General features: G+C 43.0%; 1 protein-coding gene across 1 annotated transcript in view; it reads right to left on the bottom strand.

Moving 5' to 3' along the window:
- ZFAT (zinc finger and AT-hook domain containing) overlaps positions 1-8,198 on the bottom strand; it is a 111,722-nt gene extending 103,524 nt beyond the window's left edge. The window contains exon 1 of the mRNA XM_057379183.1: positions 8,052-8,198. The gene's annotated coding sequence lies outside the window, so the exon portion shown is untranslated. The remainder of the gene's footprint in view (positions 1-8,051) is intronic.
- Positions 8,199-13,204: the final 5,006 nt, after the last annotated feature.

The following is a 13,204-nucleotide window of genomic DNA, read 5'->3' on the forward strand; positions in this document are numbered from 1 at the left end:
TAGTTTAAGAAGGTATCACAGATTCCCATGTTAAAAAAATCTGTCTTATATCACAGCTGGGCCAAGTTTGAACACTGCAAGCTCTGTTCAGCTAGAGATGTGCAAACCAATCTTCACAAAGCCCTAGAAGTCACCTCAACCTTCCTTAGCATTTCCTTGAAATAMTCCCTTGATATATTCAGAACAGATGAGGGGCAGGTTACAGAAAAACTGGCTTCCCTGATACCAGAACATTCCCAATGTTCCAGTGACCTGAAAGTACCTCATCCTGTCAGCAGACACCTTAGTTATCCCACTGCACAGGGCTATGAGAAATTTGTCCTTGACCTACAGGGAGATGCAAGGGTTATGCTCACAGAACCACCCCCAAAAAAAAAAACATTCCCGAACACTGCCTTTGTTGTACTGGGATAAATATACACCTGTCAAACTAATATTAAAAATTAGTTAGCTGTAGTATTTCTTATCTTAACCTAATTTGATAGGAAAAATGTGTTTACTTATCCTTCTAGAAGTGAGTGCAATACTGACTGCTCTTAAGTTAAAGTTTTACTGGTTAAGTTTACTGAACAGTAATCTAAGATAAGCAAAACTCCAAAAGAAGCAGACTGGGGAAAAGATGAGAAAATACTAATTTACAAGCATGAGCTGTATATAATCAGATCATTTAGTTCAAGTTTATCAGCAGGGCTAAAAATACATATCACATGAGGTCTCTMTAAAATGCTAAAGACACTCAGAAAACATCAAATTAACAAAGCAAACGACACTAATCATATGAGCATGTTGCAAACATGTTCATTAAAATACTAATGCATATCAAATATGGACCAGTCAGCCAGCAGAAGGAATACTGATAAAAAAAAAAAAAAAAGCAACATTCTTTCAACACAAGGATGCTCACCTCCACCCAGAGCCCTAGTGAGGATGARGTAAAAGAAAGATTGATGGGAAACTCACAGCAACTTTAAATGCTTTAACACTAATGAGACACTACTGCTGTGAGTAACTGACTCTCCAGGCCCAACAGCAGAGACCTGTTTTAGAAACTGCRGGCAAGAACAGCCAGACATATCACCGTGTGTTAAACCCAAACACAACTTTCTGCCTGTTCTGCCTTTACCCTTTTGTTTCCCTTTTCTATCTTACTAAAGTCTGCCTTCTGTTGTACTACTCTGTTTGCCTGGTACTGAGGATATGGGGAAAGGAGACAGTCTGGTGAAGGTTAAAAAACCTGCTCTGTGCCAGCAGGCCCAAGCAGTCCATACCCTGGGAGAGATGCTTTGGAAGCTTATGCACTGAGGAGTATGTTCTGCCAAGCTGCAGAGGGTCAGCAGGGCATCTTCTGTTGCCAAATAGTACTTTCCAGAAGGTACAAATCTCAGCCTTTTCCAGGAGTTATCGACACTACACAACACAGCTCCCCRCTCACCCAGAACTGCAAACTCATACTATGATTTCTGCATGTAAAAGTGCACATAAAAGTCAGAGCACGGCCACTCCGAGCAGTTTGGATAATGCACAGAAACCAGCTCAGCCTTCAGAACACTGGGAAACACTTTGAACATCTGCAGAGTGACAACCCTGCGTTTGGCTGAGCCCTGCTGTATCGGCAGAGAGAACAATGAAGTGCATGAATAAAGCCCTCTGAGGCTCAGCTGGCAGTTTGATTTATTATACTCACGTTAAGCCTCCAATAATCATTCCCTGCATAGCTCAGATATACAAGAAGATTGGGTTTGGACTAACTTATTTCATTTCTATATTCTTTACATTAAATGCCTATGTTCTTACAAATTTCACTAATACCACTTTGATATCTAACATGTTGATTCAGTGTGAAACATCAGAATTAAACAGCCTAAAAGCTTCCTCAATCCCATAGGATTCATCATGCCCTCAGACACGAAACAATCTTATCTAGGGCGCTTCTTGTGAATATTTTAATCTTTTTTCCTTTATCTTTCTAACCTTCACTTCTGCAGAAATAGAGACCAAATTTGCTCTACCTTCTAGTGCTGTTMAACTCTTTACTGCTGTTGTTCAGACTGAGGCATGCTAAGACTGTACAAAGGAGCAAACTGATATTACTAAAGGATAACTTTAGGCATACAAAATTATCCATACTAAATAAACTTTAAACTGCAAGGTCTGTTGTGTTCCTTCCATTCAAATACCAGCTCAGACAGAGCAATGACTCTTTTCTGGGACACAGCATTCTCCAGCTAGACCAGTTCACTAAAAAGAATGAAGGAGGAACATTTTGAAATAAATATACACAGGACCAAGTTACTACTGATCAACTGGATCTCAATACACTCTCTTTATGTGCCATTATTGTTATAAACTGGTATTATAACCTTTTTCAAGTAAGAATTGGTAGGGTGGGAGGGGTTTTTTTTTCCATTTCTGGATTTATTTTTTTTCCTATGATCCTTAGCATTGCACTAGGTGTTACAGGATCAATCATTCACCAGAGCTTTGCTCTTCTTTCCATTCCACACTCCAACACTGCATCCAGCCAACCATCTGGAAAAGACCACCGAGCCAAGCAATGAACATTTAGGCCAGACAGGTACCCAAAGAGTTTTCCAATAAATTAGATAAAGTTATGTAAACAAATTGTCACAAGTAAGTCTTACCACCTTCTAGACCTTTTCAGAAAAAGAAATAAATCTTTCATCACACAGGCTCAGGCACTAAGATTTTGGTAGTACTCCATGTCATGCATGCCATAAATCTGAACTAACTTGCAGATGAGCTCTATAATATACAGATTTTTCTAATGTTTTCCAGTCCCAATAGTTCTGAAAGGATTGACCTTTCCCTCATCCCAGAAGTCCCCCTGACAATGATGGGCTTGCCTTCACCTTTATATATGCTTCTAGCTTGAAGATTTTGACTTCTCTGGAGGATGAAAAAACAGAAAAAAACCCCAGCACATTCACCAAACCCAAAATGCTGCAGCTTGCAACCAGCATACTCACAGTCTATTCAGCTTGTTCTCAATCTGATTATTCACGTGTTTTGTACCGACTGCCATCTGCCCACTCCTCCTCCTGTCTGCCTCTGACACACACTTTGTGCCATCTCATAAGCCTCTTTTTTTTAACACTTTTCTGCACATTTCCTTCAGGTCACTGATGCATAGAGGGAATAAACTTCATTGTAAGATTATTTCCTGGGGCTCCYCAAGCATGACATTTCAAAACAACTCCAATTTATAAAAGGTTTTGCCATGTAACATTCATAAAAGCCCTATATACTTATCTTCTTCTTTAAAAAATATATATAWAATACGTATGCAGATAAATTATATATATTAAGTATTCATATAAATATATATTTTTTTTAAGACAGGAAATAAATTCAAGACAAAGTCAGAGACTACTCACAGTCTTTTTTTCCCCTTTTAAACAGCAATTTGAGGACTAATCACCAGGAGATACATACCAGAGTAAGCACATAGGTATTTTTACTTTAGGCAAACAATCCACTGCTACATAGGACTTGACAGTCGTCTCTATTAACTCCATGGCTGTCGGAGCCAAATCTTATCACGCATTGAAAAGGATGCTAGGATTAATTATGTAGCTCCAATCTGGCCCTTTTATTAGTATCAGGGATGTTCATTCCCCAAGTTGTACATGACAGTCACTTAAAACTCCATCTGGCTTTTTTGATTTACACCAGGAACTTCCGTGCTAAGAGTTCATGAATGTATTAACAGTACTGAGAGGGTTTTTTTTTTTTTCCTCTCTCTTAAAGAAAAAAAGTTTGCAACCAACAGCTTAAGTATGAACAAACCTGCAAATGCCTGTTAGCACTTGGAAATTTAGGAAGTAAGAAAGAAAGATCCTGTGCTTCTTTACCCAAGGTTTGTTTGAAAAATTTAGAGTAAAATAAACGCCAAAGAGCCTTTGCTTTACTCTGTCTGCTGCTGACCTTTAGACCTGACACCCACTGCATCCTGTGGGAAACTTTTTCCAAGAGCCAGCTTTCTTATAAATATTTTAGCAGATTTAAGCATCCAGACTGCATTTTATTTGCCCTCAACTACTAAAAACACTATTGGCTCCTGAAAACATATATGTGGACTTTTATATTCACCTAAGTATCTGTAATGTAATAAAAAATAATTAGCAGAACCTTGAAGGTGCTTTTGAAGTCTGGGGTTTTTGTGGGGGGGAGTTTGCTTGGGTTTTTTTTTTTTTCCATGTTTAATCTCACAGCTGCTACAAGTCTCTAAAATGCACACAACTTCACTGCTGCCTATTCTCCTGTACATGGTTTAAAAATAGATTTGCATATTCTCCATAAATAACAAAAGCGCAAGGAAAAGTCCATGTATTCCTACCTTTGGTCAATAGAAGTAATAGTGATAATTTAATTTCCTTGTCAAAATAAAAATTCAAGTTTCTCTTAGATGTTTTACCAATAAATGCCATTAAACTTTGCAAGAACAGCTCATTTAAAAGAATCTGTTTAGCTTTTCAGTGTCTAAATTCTGCACCTGTTCCTTTTCAGATAACCAGTCTCCTTGTAAAGTCTTGCATTGCTCTTGTTTCTCCACTACAATGAGAAACTGTTTTGTACAGTATGGAACAGGTCACTTGTGGAAAGTCACAGGAAGATTCTGGTTACTTCCACAGGGAAGATCAGCATTTCTCTCCAGGTGCACTTTTCCTCCAGGTCAACCCTTCTTTTTCCTGTGGTTCCCCTGCAGAGCTATAAATCTCACAGCCCTGTCCACAGCTATGCCAGAKCAGTGCTCATAAGGAAACTTTCCAGCTGTTCTAAACAAACCTTGGAGTCAGACAAGGACAACCTCGTTCACCAAGACAGGTAATCAGGAATTTGGCTCCCTCACACTGCTACAGCACTAACAAAAGAGACCGAAGTATGAAACATTAGATACTGTTCAAAGAAGGTGCACCATTTACTTAGAACTGGATTATGCACATTGCGTTACTGCACAATTTTATGCCAGCAAATTTCAGCTARATTTAGCAAGCAAGAAAAACAGAAGGAATGTTTGGGTTTGAGAGCTTATAATGGAGGGTTTGTTTCAATTTCACCCATCAAGTGGCAGTACTTTCATTATGCATTACTAAATGCTAACTGCAAGGACAAGTTTGAAGGGTCAGTATCTGAAGACACAGTTCCTCCCAAAGACCTTGTAACAAGAAGTATGCAGTGACAGTGTAATAAAAGCCTTTATTTTCCAGTCTTAATATTATTAAGKCTTCTGTTGAAACTTTAGTCCTTTGGGTTTTATGGCTATTTTATCACCAGCCATCAAAACTGCATTAGTGACCCATCTACATATGATACAGGTCAAGGCTTCAGTCCAGTAAAACCTCTGTGACAGCCACATGATTTCACACTGGTTACAGCTCCCATTACCAAAAGGAGCAGGGTACAAGCTGTGTCTCACTCCAAGTTATTCCTCAGATGTCTCCTAGGACACTGTTATGCTCCTGGCTCATAGGAAACTTGCATGCAGACATTTGAGACCAGCAGCAGCTCTCCAGCCCTCCCGTAAGATAACGCCAGTGAATTATCATGCATGAGAACAGCAGGACAGGATGTACAGTGTGAGCTTACATAAGACACAAGGCACTGCTGGGAACCGGCACAAGTGAACAGCATAAATGGCTCAGGAAAATGCTGATGTCACTCGTGTACATTCGGGCTGCGCCGGCCAAGTTYCTCTGAACCCAGCACTGGCCTTTCTGGCTGCTTGTAAAACCTCACAGTCTGCCCTGCTATAGCCAGATCTTCAAAAGAAACTTATTTTCAAAAACCTGAGYTTCTTCCTAAGGASAGCTTTCTTTAAGATGAGCAAGAATCTAAAGAAAAACAGAACATGTAATGGAGAACTGGAAAAAGCATGTAATTGTGTACACAAACACTTGCTCCTAATAGTTAGTGAGAAAATAGCTCAAGCACAACTTACCCGTTTTAAAATATGACCTCTGCAAAGCTACTAAGGTCAATGAGACTTACAGTAGTTACTCAGTGAGCCCTGMTTGCATAAATTAAAGATGCCTAAGGGTAGCTATGAAACCGGGTATTTGATTTTTCCAGGGCACCTACATATTATGAATTAACAATGAATTGCCATTTTATCAAAGCAGCTTTCAGTTCATTAAAAAAATAACAAAAAAAAAAAAAAAACCCAAATCAAATTGTGTTGTGCTTACCTCCTCCTCAACACAAAAGCTTTCCCATTTAATGTTAAGCTGATTATGAAAGTTTCACATTAAACTGAGTAGGTAAGCGAGAAACTATAGATCAAATTACTTCCTAAATATCTCGAAGATRTGAGGCAAACAGCGCTTCTTCCTGGTATATCCTTCTACAATACATTTTAAAAAAYTGGAAAAAGAGATGAGTAATCTAGCTGCACAAGTTAGTATAAAGCAAAACTGTAAAGAGGGAAAACTTATTTCACTCAGGTCAGGATTTGGAGCAGCAACTCCCAGCTCTGTGCTTGGCTGCTTCCATCTGTTATTGCAGTGGCTGCACTTCAGAGCAGTGCGTGAACCATGACAGTCAACTCCTTCAGCTTCAGGACTTCTGTATTTAGGTTTTTGCCTATGAAATACTTAAAGTAATTTTCCACAGAGAGCATCCTATAAGGTGAGGGGGAAWATACTGCTCCTAAACTAAGTCTGCCTTTCATTACAGCTATAATAAAGTTATTGTAATCTCCATTCAGTATTTCCTTGCAAAAACACCATGTAGTTCAGAGAAGTCAACTATCAGAGATAATCTGCCACATTAGAAATTCACGAGGTTTCCTTAGCAGTGGAAGAGGACACCACACTAGCTTTGTCTTAGGCGAAGAGAAGGGAAAAAAAACCCATCCTTAAAAGTATTTGCAGTGTGGAAAGGCAGCTCTTTGAAAGTATATTAGTGCACACACTACATCAAAGTACAAAATGCAGAATGACCACAGTGTAAATCATGCAATATCACAGGTTATTAAATTTCTTTTTAAGCAAGCTCCAATTTCCATCGAAGTATGGCTACTACAGTTCACATCCTGCCTGGAGTCTCTCTGCTTCTATAGTAGAAATACCATTGCTATCTACCCATTATTACTACAGCAGATAAGCATTTCAAAGTCATTAGTGTGTTTATCCACAGGACATTTTTGGAAAGCACCGCTATTCCCGATTCATAAGCAAACAGAGGACTGACTGGTGAAAGACAGAAAGACAAATCCAAGGTCACAGAGTAAGTCTGCRGTAAAGTAAGAAACTTCACCTGGTTTTGCCTTCCTGCAACTAATACTTTCTATTAATGAGTCACTGCTGCTACTCTAAATTATTCTTTCAGCAGGGAGAGACAACAGACTGCCTGTGGCATTCAAACTCTACATGCTAACAGCAGCTCTGCTCCAGGGTTTGCTAAAGAGGAAAAAAAAAAAAATCACACCCAAGGGCCTTGTTCTGTACTGTCACAGAATCCTGCTTGTGCACTGGGCTGCTGTGGGGGGAAAAAGGAATATACATATATATATTATTAGATAGCCYGTCTCATTTGTGATCCAGCTCTTTCCCTAGTGAAACAAAACCCAGTCCTTGAATAGTTTTACTCCCTCACACCACAGACCACCGGCAAGGGCAAAGTGCAGGGAGGAAGGGACAGTCAACTGGGAGACAAGTTATGCAAAGCTGGGGGCCGGGGTGGGGGACAAAGCTTCCCTAAGGCCCATAGGGAAAAAGAAAAAAAAAAAAAAAGAAAAAAAACCCAACTTCTGTTGGCAGGTCACGGGGGTCAGAATGCCGAGGGCACAGCCCCGGGGGCTCCGCGGGGGAAGGACCCTCAGCACGGGGGCGACACCGGGAGGGTGCGGAGCTCCCGTCCCACCCCGCACAGCGCAGGGAGCCCCTTCCCAGCTCCCGCACCGCCGGGGATGACCGGCCGCGACCCCTCACGCAGGGTCCCTTCACGGGCGCTTCCCGACCCAGCCCCGGCCCCCTCCCCGCCGCCTGTCCCCCGCCCCACGCCCGGCCCCGGAGCGCCGCTCACTCCCGTACCTGTGCGGGGAGGCGGCGGGGACCGAGGGGCTGCCTCGCCCTGGTGGCGGGTCCCGCGGAGCCTCCCGGAGCAGCCGTGCYSCCGCTGCCGCCGCCGCGGCCCCGCCGCGCTCGCTGCCCTCGCCTCCAGTTTGACCTTTCCGTGTCTCCGCCGCCCGTCCCCGGCACCCTCTGACGTCACCGCCATGGCAACCAAGCCCCGCCCCCTCCCGGCCCCGCCCACCGACCCCGCGGGGCGCGCGCATGCGCGGCTGTGGGGCGGGGCCGCGCGCCCCTCGCGGCTAATGAGCGCGCGCCGGGGGCGGCCTTGCCCCGCCCCCTCCCGGAGTCACCCACCGGGCACAGAACCGACAGTAAATATGTAATATTGATGGCATGTGTAATTTATTTATATTATATTTATGTGTGTGTTTATGCGCGTGCATGTGTGTGTACACATAGATAGATGGATATCTATACACATGGGTATGTATATATATATATATATATATATATATGTCTGTTCCTTTTTGCACCCACAGCAGCCCGGTGCTGAAGCAGGATTCTGTGACAGTACAGAACAAGGCCCTTGGGGGTGTTTTTTTCTTTTTAGCAAGGCTGCTGTCGGGTGTAGGGTCTGAATAGGCGGGGCAGTCTGGTGTCTCTGGACACGTGTGAGATGTGGGAGCTCTTGCACTCAGTCCYTCATGGAGCGAGGCCTTCCCTCCTCTCTGTGGGGAGAGAGGCAGTGTGGGGGTCCTGGGTAATGGCAAGGTGAACAGGAGTGCCCTGGCAGCCACGAGGGACAACCCTGTCCTGGGGGACATCAGGCACAGCATCACCATCCGCCAGGGCAAGGGAGGGGATTGTCCCGCTCTGCTCTGCTCTGGGCTGGGGTGGCCTCATGTTGATTCCTGGGGGCAGGTTTGGTGACACGAAATTAAGACATTAAGCCTTTAGAAAGCATCCAAAGAAGAGCCGTGGGGGTGGTGAAGGGTCTGGGAGGGAAGCYATAGGAGATGTGGCTGAGTCACTTGCTGTGTTCAGCCTGGAGAAAACTGAGGGGAGACCTCCTTGTGGTCTGCAGCTTTCTCACAAGGAGCAGCACTGATCTCTCCTCTCTGGTGACGAGTAATGGGACACAAGGGGATGGCCTGGAGTTGTGTCAGTGAGGGTTTAGGTTGGATATTAGGAAAAGGTTCTTCACCYAGAGGGTGGTTGGGCACCAGAACAGGCTCCCCAAGGAAGTGGTCACAGTGCCAAGCCTGACAGAGCTCAGGAAGGGTTTGGACAACACTCTCAGGCACATGGTGTGACTCTTGGAGATCGTGCTGTGCAGGGCCAGGAATTGGACTCAATGATCCTTGGTGGTCCCTTCCAGCTCAGGATGTTCCCTTTGATTCTATCTGTTCTGTTCCGTGAATTTAAAAGCTGCCTTTTCTATGCACACATTGACATGAGCCCAGCTTGTGCTGTCACAGTTTGCCTGCTCYTTTCCATCCCCAGTGTTCTTCCATATCCCATGGCACTTGAGCATTCCCCGAGGATCAAACTGCTTCTCCAGTCCCACAACTTACAGCACGTTCCCATTGTTTAGAGAGCATATGGGTAATTGCTTTTTTCTTTTCCCAAAATACTTGGCATAGATATCATATATGTAATATGTATAACATATGGAAGGCTGCATATTTCAATGGCTCAGTGCACAATGTGTGCATAAATGTTTTATGTGTAAATGCTTCGCTTCAGACACTTGTCAGCTGTGAGCACATGCAGCTTGCAACACGTGTAATGTCAGTGTTTTTGACTCTGGGTTTGTACCTTGCCTTATGAAAGGTGGGTGCATTATCAACATGTTACATATTGCAGGCTTTAAGTCAAGATAAGTACACAGACATGATATTTAAATATGCTATCAATTAGCAATTACACTGTCTTTCATGTCTCCGACATGTAGAACACACTGCATACCTTATGTGTGCCACTTGCTGTCATTTTTGGARCTATGACAAATTTTAAATTATTTTAATCAGAATAATAATTCGGAAACACAATCCAATATTCATCAAAAATACAAGCTGAGATGTGTTCAACAAACCTTTCCTGAAGGYAGATAGAAGGGCATGGATGCAGTTTTCCTGCCTTTGACATGCASAATACCTTTCTTCCAGAGTGCTGGCAAACCAGTTTAAATCCTATCATGGCGAGACCAGGAACTGCAGTGTGAATTCATGCATAGCCTGGGTTCTTGCTCATTTGAAGGCAGACTTTTAATAAGGAAATAATTTTAAAGAGACTTGTTTAGCTATCACTGAATTTGTGGCACAGCTTATTTCTTATCAGCCCAAGTAGATTTAATGTTGTTTCACTGACTGATAATGCCACGCTCGTGGTTTCAATACCTGTACAGGCCATTCACGTAAGAGCTGGACTCAATGATATTTGTGGGTCCCTTCCAAATCCAAATATTCTGTGATTCTGTGAAAACASTGCAACTGGATGGGATTCAGAGCAGGAGTGTTTGGGTGGAAGGCAACTCTTGAATGCTGACCTGCTCATGAGGGTGACACCACCTGTCCTGGGAGGATGTGTGTGGATCTTCTGGCTTTGCACAGCAGTCCTGCTAGGTGACAGCTCTGTTGGAATTTACTTTTTCATGGGTTCCTTTAATTCCAGTGTCCAAGCCATGAGCCTGACTGTGGCCAGCACACAGGACTGTGAAGGGGATRGCTTTGGCCAGTCAGCAGCAGCCAGGAGTGACCTTATTCTAAGGTACCAGACAACCATCTGGGCTGGATGTAACCATCAGCCAGGATAAACTGCATATCAAGACACCAGGACTTGGACCTTCATGTTTGTAACTCTGAAAAAGTGCAGTGTCTATGTTACCAACCCCCCAAAAAAYGTTGTTGAGTCAAATCAGGMGKARGACTCTGAAAAGCACACTCTTAGGMAGGKCATAAATAAATGGGCCAGYAGGGTTATATCAGTATGACCTCAGTGTGTCTGCAGGGAAGTTGTTTCCTCTCTGCACATCTCCTGCTGCTCCCCACTTTAATGAGGAGACCCCTTTCTTTTTTTCTAAGGGATCCAGCGGTCTGGTCAGTGTTGGTGGGGGACATAAATATAGTCCTCAGCATGAGCAAATTCAAACCAAATACATTTGTTTGGCATTTTCATCCATGAAATATTAAAAAAAGCCAAGATAAGCCCATAATAATTAATTGGACGTGACGAAAGGAGATGGCGCAACAATGTAGGTGAGGGAGGAGATGGAGAAATCAGTCCTGAGGGAAGATCTGGCACCCACAAAGCATGAGAGAGCCAGAGCTCATCGGTTCAAAAATAATCTTCCAGAAAGGGAGGGGACAAAAAAAACAACCCACCACCGTCTCTCATTCTTGCACAGACAATGCCAGACTCCTGCACCTGATTTCCATGAGAAAGGCCACTTCTGGCATTGACATTCTGCTGCATCCAGCCCCTGCYACAGACCTCCTCCTCAATGCAAAGCTGAAAGAGGAGGGGAGGAATAAACTCTGCTTTCCAAAAGGGCTGGAGCTGCCAAAGAGGCCCATGGAAAGCCAATTGTGCAATGAGGGAAAACAGGGAGGGAGGATCCCTGCTCATAGACACAGTAAAATGCCTGTCGAAAGTAAGTGGGAGAAGGGCTAAGAGGCATTTTGGTGCATTTATACAGATGTCGAGTGAGCAGCGGTTTAAACGAAGTTGTTGACGAGGACACTGATGTGGGGTTGATTTTGAATGCTGAAGCGATGCACTCAAGCCTTCCCTTCATATGCATAATATCCATAAGTGCTGCTGATTTCAAATCCCAGCTCAAACAGAGGTTTTATGAGCACTTCTCATTTGTAGATCTCGGAGAGCTTTACAAAGACAGAGCTATAAATAAGATGGATGGGAAAGTGAGGAGTTGAGAGGGGCTTTTAAAGGGCAATGGATTGTTTCTTTAAGGGTTTCTGTGGATAAGAACTAGATAAGAACTGTCATTTTACTGAATATAAAATATTTTGCAGTAGCACACTGAGTCCAATTACTTGTGTATTGTGTATTTATGTTGTTAAGGCAAAGTTTTGTCATGCTTTGTCCAAATTGTCTCTAGCTAAGCTTTTGGAAAGTACGAAAAGAGAAACACTTAATGTTAGATTTTAACATTGTATATGGATGTTTTAGGCACTTTTAAATTGAACAGATCAAAGCCTTTTATTCYTAAATGCCAGAAATCCAGTGATATTTGTGTAACTATGTAATTTGGCCTGTCTGTTTTACATGTTCCCAAAGGTTTATTACAGGCAGCTTTCAAATTAAGTGGGCTGGAACATTTGATGCTCTCTTCCCTGTTTTCAAAGCCTGTGCAGAGCCCACAGTGTGAGTGACACTGCTGTTAAAAGGGGAAGCATTTTGGTTTTATCACGAGGTACACARAGAGGGAAAGGAGAACACCTTGGTCCTGATTCCAGTTCTGTGCACCATTTAATTTCTGCCTTCTTCAACTTTCTCCTCCACAGAGCTGGGTACAATAGCTCCTTATTCTCCAAAGTGGTACRAAGCTTAATTAACCTTGAGAAAAGCAATGGGTAAATTGCCAGCAAAAGGGAGAGAGTGGGGAAAACCCCAGCCCTTTAGGATCTCTGTATTCGTACTCACCTGTGTGGGACCATTTTACCACTGATRTTCCACTGCGCCACAAACTTGGCARTTTTGGGAAAGCCTTAAACACTTKCACTGCATTTGAAATAACATTATTATATAACCAGGAAGCAGCCACAAGACTGATGGCTCAGCAATGTTTTATGCAGCAGTCTTTTCACCCAAGGGTGACCTTGTAACTGAATAATCAAAGCCATATTCTGCTCACAATTACACCTGTGCTGCCACTGTTTACATTGCAATAGCACCTGAAGGTCCCATTGTATAAGGCACAGTAAACCTGTAGCTGTTTAGAAGAACCTGGAAGTAGGAGGGGAAGCAGTAACAGAAGCAAATTATTTGTCTCAAGGTCATGTATCAGAAAAGTAGCTGTGGCAGGAGAAAAAATCAGGTCTCCCAAGTACTATGCCCCATGAACAAGAGCTTTAAAGAATAAAAAGACATATTTACTTCTGGAAATATAACTATAAAATGCTGGAARATAACCRTGTTTGCAGCAGGAT

The sequence above is a fragment of the Malurus melanocephalus genome, unplaced genomic scaffold (assembly GCF_030028575.1).
Source record: "Malurus melanocephalus ecotype Western Australia unplaced genomic scaffold, MMel_1.1 scaffold_392, whole genome shotgun sequence".
Lineage (NCBI taxonomy): Eukaryota > Metazoa > Chordata > Aves > Passeriformes > Maluridae > Malurus > Malurus melanocephalus.